Below are 15,072 nucleotides of genomic sequence, written 5' to 3'. Positions count from 1 at the left end.
ATGGAAACATCAGGAAGAAGGAACATGAGAAACTCGAGAAATACCAAGGGCTCAGAGAGGAGCTGGAGAGAGCCTGGAAGGTAAAGGTGACAGTCGTGCCTGTGGTGGTCGGAGCACTCGGGGCAGTGACCCCCAAACTAGATGAGTGGTTGCAACAGATCCCTGGAACAACATCGGACATCTCAGTCCAGAAATGTGCAGTGCTGGGAACAGCAAGGATACTGCGCAGAACCCTCAAGCTTCCTGGCCTCTGGTAGAGGACCCGAGCTGAATGAGGGACGGACATCACCCGAGGGGTGAGATGAGGATGTTTTAATATATATATATATATATATATATATATATATATATATATATATATTAGAGCTGTCAGTTTCACGCGTTATTATCGGCATTAATTTAAATTAATTTGAAATGGGATTAATTTTTTCTCTCGCGAAATTAACGCAGCACATGCCACAGCGGACGTTAAGTTGTTCTACAAGTAAACCAGAAACAAAAACAACGAGCGAGCTGCACAGGTCCACGCACATGTTTGTTTTGCCAGCCAGGCAGTTCCATTGACAAGACCAAAGTTACCTGGATGTTTTGCAGTTGTAAACTGAGCACGTCGAGTCTGAAATATCACTTAATGGCCAAGCACACAGCTGATGTGAGTACTCTGCCCCCTCGTCTAAAACAGACAGCTATAGATCATTTCAAATGCGAAGAAAATAGATAACACGACGAAGAACAAATTTGCTGAAGCCATAGCCAAATGTATGGCTACTGCACGCAAGCCTGTCAACATTGTCCACAGCTCAACTCAAGCTGAAATCATTCACATTGCATCTAACGACGCCAATACTACGGAGCCCCTAAAGGGACATGGAAGGACAAAAAAAAAATTTGCGAGATCTCGCGTTTTTTTTCCTTCCATGTCCCCTTAGGGGCTCCGTACAATACGGAGTGCCGGCGAGAGCCTCCATTACAAGCTGTGTACAGAGATTGTACGTAGCGGAGAAGACACTGTTTAGGGAGAGAAATAAGAGACTAGGTTGATGAGCCTCTGGTGAATAAAGAGCAGGTAGCCTGTCGAATACGATGTATCCCACTGTATACCACACGATTGTTACTTGTTTGGAACTATTTTGTGTGGAAGGTTACAGTGTTCCGTAGTCAAATAAATAAAGCGGGTGGAGCTTCGCTGTGTTCGTCTGACAGCGACGGTGCGCCGCAGAGGCACGTCAAGAGTTCAGCAGTGCAGTGTTAGCGATCTAGCTGAAAATAAAACGTCTCCAGTGTTGTCATCTAACGAAGTGTAGTCATCCGAAATGATGTCTACGCAAAACCGTAGAGAGACTTCCGCACAAGAACAACACAATCAACATAGCCTGACTGCTTGTGGTCAAAGCAAACTTGAGCAAAACGAAATATGCAACTATGGCTTAAATCCACTATAAACTGAGTACTTGTATACCTTAGATGTGCACTTTATAATGTTATATTGCTCTGTTTTGATTCCATAAAAAAGAGCTGTTAAAGCAGCTGTTGTGTGACAAAATATTTCAATGTTGTTGATGGACAGTAATATTGTGTGAGAGATCATGTGTGAATAACTGCTCCAAGTGAAAAATGTTCATGTAAAATTGAAAATAGAAATTATTATTTCAGAAAATATTTGCATTTTGCACATAGAAAACGGATTCATGATTCCATGTTGTAGAGAGCATTAAAATGGGGGAAAATAGGACAAACAAATATAAAAGGAAATTCAGAAACGATAAATTTTTTTTGTTCATTTGAGTTAATTATGACAGTTGCGTTTTTAATTAGATTAAATGTTTTAATCATTTGACAGCTCTAATGCACACACACACACACACACACACACACACACACACATATTTGTGGAAGCATGTATGCTCTGAATAAGCGGCAAGCGAGTTGGAAATAAAATAAACCTGAAAATATACTGCATCAACTGCAGCAAACATGCCACTACTCTGATTTAGAGGGGGGGAAAGTGTAATTGACGGCTTTGTCCCCTAGATGTTGCTCTAGCCCGTGAGCCAAGATTTTGAAACAAGAAGAAAATCAAGACAAAACGTAGCGAAGACAAAATGAGGGTTTCATACAGGTACAGTGCTGCTATTTCATGTTCTTACAGATTCAGTATTTTTTTGGTGTAGAAATGGCTAGTTATCTGATGTGAACATATGTTACACATACCGTTTGTCACTATTTTATATATATATCCACCCATCCATTTTCTGATCCACTTTATCCTCACAAGGGACGCGGGGCATGCTGGTGACTGAGCGCAGATGGTTGTTTGCCGGTTCATGGTGTCCCTCGCCTATTGCCTGAAGACGGCTGGGATAGGCTCCAGTACCCCCGCGACCTTAGTGAGGATGAAGCCTTTCAAAAAATGGATTTATATATATATATATATATATATATATATATATATATATATATATATATATATATATATATATATATATATATATATATATATATATATATATATATATATATATATATATATATATATATATATATATATATATATATATTGTGCTGGAGCCCATCCCAGCCGTCTCCGGGCAGTAGGCGGGGGACACCCTGAATCGGTTGCCAGCCAATCGCAGGGCATATATATATATATATATACACACACACACACACACACACACACACACACACACACACACACACACACACACACACACACACACACACACACACACCTCGGGTGGTGTCCGTCCCCCTTTCAGCTTGGGTCCTCTACCAGAGGCCAGGAAGCTTGAGGGTTCTGCGCAGTATCCTTGCTGTTCCCAGCACTGCACATTTCTGGACTGAGATGTCCGATGTTGTTCCCGGGATCTGTTGCAACCATTTATCCAGTTTGTGGGTCACTCCCCCGAGTGCTCCGACCACCACAGGCACGACTGTAGGGATCGCCCGCACTGCTGCATTCACAATTTCCATGAGACTTTCAGGTGGTACTTCACATAACCGTTGTCATCGGTTTTGAGGTTGCCTCGTCAGCATTCATGCCAGGATCTTAGCTTTCAGGTCAGTTACCGCCTCGCTCAGCATTTCATTCATTGGGGCTAGCCTCCCAATCTCTGGTATGACCTCCTCCTCTGATCTGGCAGCTTGAGTTGTACCTCATCAATCTCAAGTTGTGACAGCAGTTGCCATTTGTGGATGTTGGAACACTGACCTGACACAGACCTTGTTTTGGCTGTGTGACGCCTGAGCATGTCATTCATTTTATTGTCTCTCCTATATATAACATGATTTTATATATATATATATATATATATATATATATATATATATATATATATATAGAAATACCAAGGGCTCAGAGAGAAGCTGGAGAGAGCCTGGAAGGTAAAGGTGACAGTCGTGCTTATGGTGGTCAGAGCACTTGGGGCAGTGACCCCCAAACTAGACGAGTGGTTGCAACAGATCCCGGGAACAACATCGGACATCTCAGTCCAGAAATGTGCAGTGCTGGGAACAGCAAGGATACTGCGCAGAACCCTCAAGCTTCCTGGCCTCTGGTAGAGGACCCGAGCTGAATGAGGGACAGACACCAACCAAGGGGTGAGACGAGGATTTTTTTTATACACATTATATATACAGTATATATATATGTGTGGGGTCTTTGGTTTTGGGTTTGTGTTGAAACAAATCCAATATGGTTTGTCTGGCAATTGTACAAAAAAACTAAACAAAAAACAAAATATACTTGACGGCAACCAAGAAGGCGAGGCCAGGCCCCCTAGATATAAGGGTCTGGAACCACACATCATCTGTGTTTTAGTCAGAAATTAGGCCAGACGGCAGCGAAAAGGACTTAATTAGGTCACATAGTCAATCCTGTTGTGATATGAAGAGCGGCACACTGATACAAAGAATCACATTGGTGAGCGCACTTCCTGGCAAGCACTCTACTTTTGCAGTGAAACATCAACCCGCAGACAGTGAATATAAACAATAAACATGCAAAAGGAAGTATCCAAGTTTGACGAACCTACAGTGTAGCCAAAGAAGAGGCTTGTTTGAATAGGAAACGTGCCCGGGCAGCAGGGAGGTGCGAGACATGACTCGACAAGAAAATGCAACAAAGTCTCCTGGCTGTGAAATGCCAGATAATATACTATAATATACTGTACAATATATTAGAAACTTGCACGGCCCTAAAAAAAGAATGTCGGTATGATAAATATTGTATTGTAGCATCTTTTCAATGAAGACAACAAACAATTAGTGTTGGCGGGACAAAACTAATTCCACTCAAACAAACTTCTGATGAAAAGCAGTAGGTTGTTTTGTGCCTTGGTAGAAGTTCTGTCGCTCACTTGCTCCCCTCCCTACCCTCAACCAACACGCCCATCCAATCACAAATGTAACAGTCGTGTTGGATTTATGCTGCTGTGGCTCCTTTGGCTCACAATAGTTTTGCCAAATTAGGGCTAAACATGGCATCAAAGCCAGAGGAATCCAGATCAACAGCTCAGTGGAACAACTGGTTTACGAGTGCCAGTTTGTGTTGGAACTGCATCAATCCAGCAGTTTAGAATGACAAAAAGGCCTAGAACAATGAAAAGAGACAGCAGAGTGCACATTGAATTGCCCATTGATGGATTATAATCAGAATACATTCTTCCTTTTTCCTCATTAGGGTGGCAGCTGGCTTTTGACAAGAGGAGGTCAGGTCACCAACCAATCATAGGGCACATATAGATAAGAAAGAAATCATTCACATTTAAAAATACAATACAATACATCCATTTTCTGATTCGATTATCTTCACAAGTCTTCTTCGGGCAGTAGGTGGAGAACACCCTGAACTGTTTGCCAACCAATCGTAGGGCACGCATAGACGAACAATCATTCATATTCACAATCACACCTAGGGACAATTCAAAGTAATCCATTAACCTGCCATGCATGTTTTTGGAATGTGGGAGTGGGAGAGAACAGGTATGGAGAGAACATGCAAACTCCACACAAGAAGGCCGGAGCCGAAATCGAACCCTGCACCTCTGCACTGTGAGGTGGACGCACTAACCAGTCAACCACAGAGCCACCAAAATAATGTCTTTATTTATGTAGCGCTTTTACACCAGCTGCAGCTGTAACAGCAATATGGACAATTTAGTCTTCAATCAAGCCAACATATGCATGTATTTGCAATGTAGAAAGAAGCCGGAGTACCACAAATCCAGCAACCTCTGTGACGCCGACGGGTTAATCAGCAAGCTCACAGTATTACATGTACGGTATTTACTGGATGTATATTTATGTAAATTAACACTTGGGGGCAGGAGTGGAGATTTCTTTGTGAGATATTTTTGTAGATGCATGCAGTTAGCCATTGTGGACACGAAGACAGCCACCTTTTTTTCCTGGCCAATGGAAGTGGCTCCTCTCATTCCCTTTAAATTCAATGCAGGAGAGGTACAGGGTCTACATAGCGGAAGCAGAAGACTACTGTAGCTGGATTATATGCAAGAGAGACCTGCACAAAATACATTATTAACAAAGAACTGCAAGATCTCCACTTGCGAAAGTTGGCCATTGTGACGTGGACGCTTGGAAATTGTCAAGGACTGAGAATTATCCCTGAAGGAATATGCGTGTCATGGATGGTTGCTTACCTACTGTATATTTGTCCAGCGATTGGCTGGCGACGACTCCAGAGTGAAAATTGCTTCTCGGGCCCAAAATCAAATGGGATAGGCTCCAGCTAATCATCCATCCATCCATTTTCCGAACCGCTTGATCCTCACTAGGGTCACGGGGGGTGCTGGAGCCTATCCCAGCCGTCTTCGGGCAGTAGGCGGGGGACACCCTAAATCAGTTGCCAGCCAATCGCAGGGCACACAGAGACGAACAACCATCCACACCCTCACTCACACCTAGGGACAATTTAGAGCATCCAATCAGCCTGCCATGCATGTTTTTGGAATGTGGGAGGAAACCGGAGCACCCGGAGAAAACCCACGCAGGCCCAGGGAGAACATGCAAACTCCACACAGGGAGGCCGGAGCTGGAATCGAACCCGGTACCTCTGCACTGTGAAGCCGACGTGCTAACCACTGGACTACCGGGCAGCCCCCGGTTTGATTAGCTGGATTAGCCTCCAGCTAATCAAATATATTAAAAGAAACACAGAACGCATCAAATTTTCTCTGTCCTATACATACATCCTATTGACTCTCTGATAAAACCAAACCTCAACTACACCCTCATACAGTATGTTGTCATTCAGCGAATTCCTGCTTCTGCACATACAAGATTGTGTTTGTGCGGCAATGACAGACGTGCGCTCATGTTTCTGTTCGTCTCATCTGGTCTTCAGTGGACCATCAGTGTTGGCTTTGCAAACCAAAAAGTTCCCCTTTGAGGCTCCAGCGAAAACTGTGCTGAATGGAGAGAATAAGTTTCTGCCTGTTCGCGGCGGCTGTTTCTAGTTTTTGAAACAATGGCCATAGCGTTCCGTTCTGCAATCATAAAACTAATTACATGCTTCACTTGCCTTTATTGACATGTTTTTTGCGAAGAACAAAAGATTTGGAACTCCTGTGACTGTGGCAGGGTTAGATTCTAAACAGACTCCAGCGGCATCCGAATAGTTTTGTCCAGTGACTTAGTTTGTAAGAGATGCTTAAGGAGGCATGTAACACTGTTGCCTTTATTGACATGTTTTTTGCGAAGAACAAAAGATTTGGAACTCCTGTGACTGTGGCAGGGTTAGATTCTAAACAGACTCCAGCGGCATCCGAATAGTTTTGTCCAGTGACTTAGTTTGTAAGAGATGCTTAAGGAGGCATGTAGCACTGTTGCTGGTTTTGTTTGGTCAGGTTGCTACATCATGCTTTATTTTATGTATTCCTTTATTGTTGGGGGCCGAGCGCAGAGGTTTTAGTGTCTGCTTCACTAACTGACAAGACTGCTGATACAGCTTTGTGGGAATCGACATCCAAAATCTCAAACACATTTGCAATGTTGTTCTGTTGAAAAAACCTTTGTTGTGCTAATTTGTTCAACAATTCCATCCATCCTGTTCAGGGTGGCGGCGAGCTGGAGCGTCAGGCAGGCAGGTGCATCTGGATTGGTCACCAGTCAATCATAAGGTACAATGAGACAGACAACAATTCACAATCGCATTCGAACTGTCATTGAATAGGAACTGAACCCACGTGGCCTAAAAATTCTCATGTGGTGGTGACTGACACAAAATTGTGTTTGCCGATGCATTACATGCACGTGTCTGCTTTACCACTTGACAAATGGCTTGGTGATGAAGTGGTGCCTACATCAATGAAATACAGTCGATGCGTTTACTGTCATGGGGGCTCTCACACACTTGGCCAGTTCACACTCACTTTTCTTCGACTCAACAAGGAGCTGCCCCGACTAGCGCCAACCATAGTTGTCACGGTGACGGACAGCTGTATTCTGCAGCGAACCCGAAACACATGGAAAACAACAAATCTGCTTTAAATCCTGCTTTACGGCTGTTCACAGGACCCACTGTGCAACACCGTTCAACCTCCCAAACAACGATATTTTACTCTTAATATCAGCCGGGTTACAATGCCGATTGCAGATACATCAGGTCTGAATAAGCACATCTCAGCGGTCGTCTCACTTCACTTCGTGGTCCAAGTCTCACGAGATTTTAAAGTGACAGTGCTGCATTTATTAAATGAGGCAGCATTCACTACAACAGTCATCGTATTGTTCCCCTGGTTACATATGCCAACAGAAAAAATCCAGAAAGACATTGTTTTGAAAGTTGACACAAAAGCGTGGATGATAGAAAGTCTAATGAAGGAATGATTGACTGAGTGTTTCATTTTAAAACAAAGCTTTACTGGACTGGGAACATTTTATTTTATTTTTTTAAACCAGAGATGTGAGTGCTGGTTTACTGCCGTCGTGCTGCCGCGTTACAGGCACAAAAAAGTTCATGACACGTTGAAACCTTTCTGTGTACGGTCTTTCTTTCCAAATATCTCATGTCAAAATATGGGCACCTGCGGCTTATAGACAGGTGCGGCTTGTGTGTGTACAAAATAGGTTTTCATTTAAAAATGTAGTGGATGCGATTTATAATCAGGTGCGCTCTATAATCCGGAAATTACGGTCAGTGGGGGGTGGGGGTGGGGGGGGGGTGGTTGTGATGTAAATTAGTGAAATCAATGTCAAATGTGTGGGGTGAAGCAGGTGGAGTTCAGTTGTGCAGGCTAAGGGAACTTTAATTAGATTAGTATTGGGACTGTTTGTTGAACCAATGAAACATTTTGGAGTTTCACAGGGTCAGCTCGCTGGTTGACGTCAGCATTTTTCTGCCCTTTAGTTGGTTAGAGGAAGCAATGGTTACCTGGCAAAACTCATCTGAAGCAATCTGCACATATAAAAATATTTAACAATCTGAGTCCTGGGTATGTATGAGTATGTATTTTATTCATGTTGTTGTTGGTTGTTTGTTTTGTTATGTTTTCATCACATTATTAAAACAAAACTGAACTGCCCCAACTGATATACTGTACATGGCAGAGTTTGATGCTGTTGTATCGTGTTTTTGTACACTATTGATGGCTTTTTGATTGTGACTTGACAGTGGTGGTATGTAGGGGTCGATCAGGTTGGCTGTGTCCCCAGGTACCACCTGCATGGCCCACGACTGCCGAATACCCTGAAGCTGTGGCGCAGTTGCAAAACGAAGGTCGGGCAGCCGGGAAACAAAGTCTGAGACGAGACGCAAAGCTGACGCCCGCCAGGAAACTGAGCTCCTAGTGCCCACTTCCTTTTATAGCCGACACTCCGTCACAAAGTCCCAGAGAGTGAATAGTCACTTCCTGGCGTCCCCAAGAGAGAAAAAAAGGAGGCCTGCAGCGCAAGCGAGAGAGCGGGCTGCCCCATCACCCCTGTTTTTCCTAAATAAGCAGTGATCTGTTGAACCGCTGCCAACGGAGGCTGGCCCAAACCCTTGCAGCTCAACTTTTACAAGCCGAGCATTCGCCAGCAGGAAGGCAAAAAGACACAGAGCCTAGACTTGTGAGAGTAGGGATTCTGCTCCTCTACTTTCTTTCTTTTTTTTTGTAAAAAAAAAAAAAAAAGCAAATTGTTTGATGACGAAGGGAGGATTTTTCTATGCTGACGTCACAGAGGCAAAGCTGTCTTGGATATCGCCTGAGGAAAGACGAGTGACACATGGTGGACACACTTTGAATACAAAGAGTCCTTAAAGGTTTGTATTTTTTTATGCTCCTGTTTGCATTGCTCTTATTTCTTCGCTGTACAATCTTGGACACATTGTTGACTGTAAATGGGGGATTAAAATCTTCACCATTGTCCTCGACTGACTCTACTTGCAGGAAATCTCAGACAAAAAAAGCACCCAGGCAGGTGCAGGACGACTAAAAAGACGCAGAGCCAAGAATGGGTTCCACCAGGCATGGACTACCTGGGAAGGATGCCAAGTGCTGACAAAAGGCTTAGCAAGGAACAAGTCGTTTGCAGCGAAACACGTCGGGAAGCCATTTGGATTGCTTCATCCGGAACAGCGTCAAACCCCGCTGGCGTTGTTTCAAGCCTGCCTGTAAGTACTCACTTTGGATTCTTTTAAGATGTCTTTCCCCGTCTTGCTCTACCCTGTAATCCCGCAAACAAATGAGATGACTTTGTGAGGACACCGCGGCTCTAAGCCGAGACCCCTTTTGAAGTCGCTCAGTCGCTCGTGGATAGCATCCGCTATGAGGGTACAATGCGAGCCGTTTTGTGATACTTTGTAACTTCTTCCCTCCTAGCAGAAGCAGACAGGAAGAAAAAAAAAAGAATTGCACGGCTTCCACCACTCATCCTTTTTCAACATCTGAATAGACGAAAAGCATAAAAGCATTCCATCTCGCCTGTTCTAAATTCTGCGACATTGTTGAAAAATTTTCCACCACGCTCACCTGCAAGTATTTCATATTTATGCTTTAATTTACATTTTGACATTTCTGTTTCCGCATTTTTTTAAATCGCCATGCTCGCCCTCTCCATGGTAATGGCTACCCTCTCGTTTCCGACAAGCTGGGACTTTGTCCTGTGTGATGTTTTGAGAGGGGTGGGGGTGGGGGAGTTTAATTATTTGTAGATGGCCTACTCAGCTTTGGGAAACACACTAAGGCATGTGATCAGAAATGAAACAGTGTCTTAAATCGCATTACTTACATGAAAAATTGCCATTAATTTTTTTTTTAGTTCCAAATAAGCCCATTTACCAGGTCTGTTGGCTTATGATGTTTTAAGCTGCATTTACCCAATTCATATTTCTTTTCTAAGATAAGATAAGATACGATAAGATAAGATAAGATTTATTTGTCCCACACTGGGGAAATTTGCAGTCCACAGCAGCAAAATTGGGGGCGGGGGGAATAAAGTGTTTCATTGCACAAAATACCGTATTGGCCTGAATATAAGATGGTGGGTTTTTTTTTGCATTTAAATAAGACTGAAAAAGTGGGAGTCGCCTAGAGGTAAGATGGGGCCGCCGATCTTACAGAATTTCGGGTCGGGCCTTAAAATGTCAATCATTACTTCGGGTTCGGGTCGGGTCAGGCTTCTCTCTCACTGACTTTTTCTTTTTTCGAGGCCGTCAATAGTTTTGGCCACGAGGGACCGTGGTTCGCAAAAAAAAAAAAACTGAAGTCGCCTCATCACAACACGTACTGTACTAAACTCTTGCAATGACAATTCAAAGAACTCCTTCCTGTCTCTGTCCCATCATTATTCTTTTTTGTCTCTCTGCTTCTCTCTCTTAAAGTGCCGCGCTACATTCTTAAGGACGTACTTCTGCGGTAGTTTACGGCCCAATTTTCAACCCGTCAAAATGACGGACGGCCTTAAATTTTCCCCGTCCACTCTTAAAAAATGTCCGTCAATGATGGAAAATTATCGGTTAATGTAACCTCTTCAGAAACAGAAATATCAGAGATGTAAATGTTTATACAGTCTTGTTTAACTTAGATTTCGTTACAAAAAACAGGCTTTGTTGTCAGAAATCACCCCTCCTCCTCCCGAGTCCTCACAAATAAAATATGAAATGTCGGGTTTGCTTCGGGCTCGGGCCAGTAAATAAAGCTAAGTGATCGGGCTCAGGCCGGGTCGGGCTTAAATACCCTCGGGCCGGTTCGGGTCGGGCTCAATTTTTTAGGACCGATCTTAGCTCTAGGGTCGTCTTATATTCGGGGTATAGACATTATACCCCTTCACGACGCTAGATGGCGCCAGATATCATTGAAGCGAATGCTGAACTTGACTCCCCAGGCCAGAGCAAACCCCTGTCACGAAGAATAAAAATAAAAATAGCGGTAGCACGAAGAAGAAAAATTAAAAAAAAATAGCAGTAAGAAAGAAAAGAGAAGAAAATAATAGAAGAGACAACAGAAAATGGAGAAACATAGCAACAATCTGGAGAAAAGTGGGTCGAAGATTGGCCAGCTTAACTGTCAGCTGAGGAGAAGTTATGATGTAATTTACATTTCAAAAACCAGAAGCCATTCAATAATGAATGTCATTGCACTTTACGTTTACATATTTAAATCTTCAGATTTTAAGATTTGAATGAGGCAAAATAACATGCTTTCTCTCTCAAATATATTGTTATAATCATTTGTTTCAGATGTACTGTAATTATTTTCTGTATAAAAAAATAATTTGGTGTTTAAAAAGTCTTTTTTCAAACTTGAGTCTTGAAAAAGAGGGGGTCGTCTTATAATCAGGGCCGTCTTTTATTCGGGCCAATACGGTAAATATCTTCCATCTCTATCATATTAACAAAATCTATAACATATTATATAACTATATATTATAGATAACATTTCAAGTGAAGCATGACTGTGTTCACATTTACGTAATGCATGAAACAACTCAGATGAGCATAAGTGCAGCTGCATGTAATACGTCCATTGATTTAAATGAGATTAACTTCATTCTAAGTCCACTGGCCACCCTCAATAACATTTACTTTATTTAATAATGGACACACCTCTAATGTTGCATATGTAGACCATATCTAATTGTTTGTGCTTTTGCTGCAGTTTAGATATACTGCAGGTGGGGTTTTTTTAACATGTTTGTGTTGTTTGGGCAGAGGAGATGAATATTTTGTCAAGCCATCAGATGGTATATTCCACCTGCCTATTTATGCAATACCCACATTGGCAAATATATGAGACATATCACACATGTATCCACATTTGGAAGGGCACTGATTTCAACATACAACATACAGTATATATATTTTCTAGTTACACTGCTATGACATGTATCCCAAACTTTATTTTGTTGGAGTTGTGTCACTTCAACCATGCAGTGTAAATAAACACTTAGTAAGGAACATTAAAGGGTGTACTGCCATGTTTTTCATGTCAATACACCCTTTAAATACTTAGCTTCATGGCGTTCTGTTTTTTATAAGACAAGTGCACATTAAAGTTCCGCGATATGAAATACATTAAAGTACACAGAGCTAGCCGAATGATGTACTTTAGCTCCATAGTACCTTAATTAGTAACGTATTGACATTAAGTAGTCCAACATAAATGCATCCAAAATGAGTCCAACTATTATCTTTATAGCAGCTGAGATTACAGTGCCAATTAAAAAGGGACAGTGCATAAAATACTCTAATCTAAAAAAATGTATCGGCAAAATGTGTTACATAGAGCTATTTAAATGGTTATTTTCTTGTTATTTCATAACAACTGTAGGTTCGTAATCTCTCGGTGGCACAAATGATACCATTCCATCCATCCATCCATCAGGCCATCTATTTTCCGATCCACTTATCCTCACAAGGGTCGCGGGGGTTCTTCGGGCAGTAGGCAAGGGACACCCTGAACCGGTTGCCAACTAATCGCAGGGCACACAGAGACGAACAACCATCTACACTCACACTGACACCTAAGGACAATTTATTTTAGAGTGTTCAATCAGCCTAATACCATTAAATATCAGAAAAAAAAAATTATAGGTGACATTAAAGGACATCAGAATCAGAATTAGAATCATCTTTATTGGCCAAGTATGTAGAACACACAAGGAATTTGTCTCCGGTATAACACGCTGCACTAGTATCATCGTAAACAACAAAATCATTGAACCATTTTAGAGTAACCAGTAGTTTTGTAGTACCATTTTGTGGTGCAAGAAGAGTGACTACATCAGTGACTGTTTAAGGAGTTAATGGCTAGAGGGAAGAAGCTGTTTAAGTGTCTACTGGATTTGGTGCGCATGGATCTGTAGCGTCTGCCTGAGGGGAGTGGCTGAAAAAGGTGGTGGGCAGGGTGCGGGGGATCCAGGAGGATTTTCCGTGCCCTTGTCTAGATTCTTGCAGTGTGCAAGTCCTCAAGAGTGGGTAGGGCGGTGCCAACTATTTTTTCTGCCGTCCTAACTGTCCGTTGAAGTCGGATTTTGTCCTTTTTTGTGGCGGCCCCAATCCTGTGATGGAAGAACACAGGATTGATTCGATGACTGCCGTGTAGAACTGTCGTAGCACCTCCTGTGGCAGGCCATGCTTCCTCAGCAGCCTCAGGAAGTACATCCGCTGCCGGGCCCTTTTCAGGATGGAGATGGTGTTGACTTCCCACTTCATGTCCTGGGAGACTGTGATTCCCAGAAACTTGAAGGTCTCGACGGTTGACACAGGGCAATTGGATAGTGTGAGGGGCAACTGAGGAGAAGAATGTTTCCTGAAGTCCACGATCATCTCTACAGTCTTGAGCGTGTTCAGCCCGAGGTTGTGTCGGCCGCACCAGAGCTCCAGCTGCTCCACTTGTTGGCGGTACGCAGACTCGTCGCCGTCTTTGATGAGACCGATGACCGTGGTGTCGTCTGCGAACTTTATGAGTTTGACAGCTGGATCGGTTGAGGTGCAATCGTTTGTGTAGAGAGAGAAGAGCAGTGGCGAGAGGACACATCCCTGTGGGGCTCCAGTGCTGGTGGTGCGTATTGATGATGTTGTTGCTCCCAGTCTCACCTGTTGTGTCCGTCCCATCAGGAAGCTGATGATCCACTGGCAGATCGCAGGGGACACACCGAGGTGGAGTAGTTTGGGGGTGAGGAGTTCCGGGATGATGGTGTTGAACGCAGAGCTGAAATCCACAAACAGTATCCTTGCGTAGGTCCCTGTGCTGTCGAGGTGCTTGAGGATGGAGTGCAGACCTATGTTGACTGCGTCTTCCACAGACCTGTTTGCCCGGTAGGCAAACTGGAGAGGGTCCAGCAGGGGTCCAGTGACGTTCTTTAGGTGGTTCAGCACAAGGCGTTCAAAGGACTTCATGACCACAGACGTCAGTGCGACAGGCCTATAGTCGTTCAGTTCCGATGTTGCCGATTTCTTGGGAACTGGGATGATGGTAGACTGTTTGAAGCAGGATGGGACCTCACACAGCTCCAGGGATCTGTTGAAGATTTGTGTGAAGACCGGAGCCAGCTGGTCAGCGCAGACTTTCAGGCAGGAGGGGGACACTTTGTCGGGCCACGGAGCTTTCTTGATCTTTTGCTGCTTGAAGAGCCGTCTCACGTCCTGTTCGTGGATCTGTAGTGGAGAAAAAGAGGGTGGGGGGGTAGGTAGAGTAGTTTCTGGTAGAGGTGGGTGTGTGTGGGAAATGGGGGTGTCCTTTTCAAATCGGCAGAAAAAGATGTTTAGTTCATTAGCAAGACCCTTATTGTTCACTGTTTGGGGGGATGGCATTCTATAGTTAGTGATTGCTTTCACGCCATTCCATACAGATGCAGAGTCGTTAGCAGAGAACTGTTTTTTGAGCCTCTCTGCATAGCTTCTCTTTGCGATGTTAATTTCCTTTGTCAATTGGTTTCGGGCATGTTTGTACAGTGCCCGATCTCCACTTCTAAATGCGGCCTCTTTCTCTTTCCTGAGTTGCCTGAGTTTGGGAGTAAACCATGGCTTGTTATTGTTGAAGGAGCGGAAGGACTTCGTTGGTACACACATGTCCTCACAGAAACTGATGTATGATGTTACAGTGTCTGTGTATTCATCCAGTGTGCCCG

This window comes from Hippocampus zosterae, chromosome 9 (genome assembly GCF_025434085.1).
Source record: "Hippocampus zosterae strain Florida chromosome 9, ASM2543408v3, whole genome shotgun sequence".
NCBI classification, from domain to species: Eukaryota; Metazoa; Chordata; class Actinopteri; order Syngnathiformes; family Syngnathidae; genus Hippocampus; species Hippocampus zosterae.
Note: the sequence above shows the minus strand (reverse complement) of the source record.